Source organism: Octopus bimaculoides, chromosome 9 (genome assembly GCF_001194135.2).
Source record: "Octopus bimaculoides isolate UCB-OBI-ISO-001 chromosome 9, ASM119413v2, whole genome shotgun sequence".
Taxonomy (NCBI): Eukaryota; Metazoa; Mollusca; class Cephalopoda; order Octopoda; family Octopodidae; genus Octopus; species Octopus bimaculoides.
In genome coordinates, this window is record NC_068989.1 from 89723990 (window position 1) to 89724710 (window position 721).

General features: G+C 31.9%; 1 protein-coding gene across 1 annotated transcript in view; it reads left to right on the forward strand.

Moving 5' to 3' along the window:
* Positions 1 to 721, forward strand: part of LOC106868731 (probable ATP-dependent RNA helicase DDX23) — an 18363-nt gene that overhangs the window by 1574 nt on the left and 16068 nt on the right. The gene's annotated exons all lie outside the window — the stretch shown is intronic.

The following is a 721-nucleotide window of genomic DNA, read 5'->3' on the forward strand; positions in this document are numbered from 1 at the left end:
GAATTCTGCTAATCCCTATATATTTATGATTATAAATGGTTCTACTGATAAGGTTTTTTTCATACTGAGCTACCCGGCAAAATTGTTAATTATTAATTTTATTACTAATTGACGATTCCCTGCCCTGTATATCTATCTATATATATATATATGTGTGTGTGTGTGTGTATATTCATTAACTAAAGTAGTAGGCTAAATAGATATTGTAATTTAGTTTAATGAGCATTTCTTTCACCTCTCTATGCAAATAAACCCTGTGACCATATCATAAGATTATCTCGGAAGAATGACCAAACTAGCATCACCTAATCGTTCCTGGATTTGCTCTTTTCACTTCATAGAAAGAAATGAGTTTAAAGTTAATTATGAGAAATGCATATCAGTGCATTTGTTGGTGACATGTATCAAGTAATGTCAGTGTGTGTGTAGATATGTGGTAAAGAATCTTATATCTATCTATGCGTGCGAGTGTGTATGTGTATTCTTATTTAGACATAACATGATGGTTGTAAATGAGCATCATCGTGCGAGCAAGATTGTTTCCTGTCTTCCATAATAAACATGTCCATCCATGGGGAAATATTACCTTGTTTGGAAATGGGTGAATCTTAGTAACTGGAAGGGCATCTGGTTCTCAGAACAAATTCTGCTTAACCTATGCAAAGCATAGAAAAGTGAATGTTAAATGATGATGATTATATATATATATATATATATATAT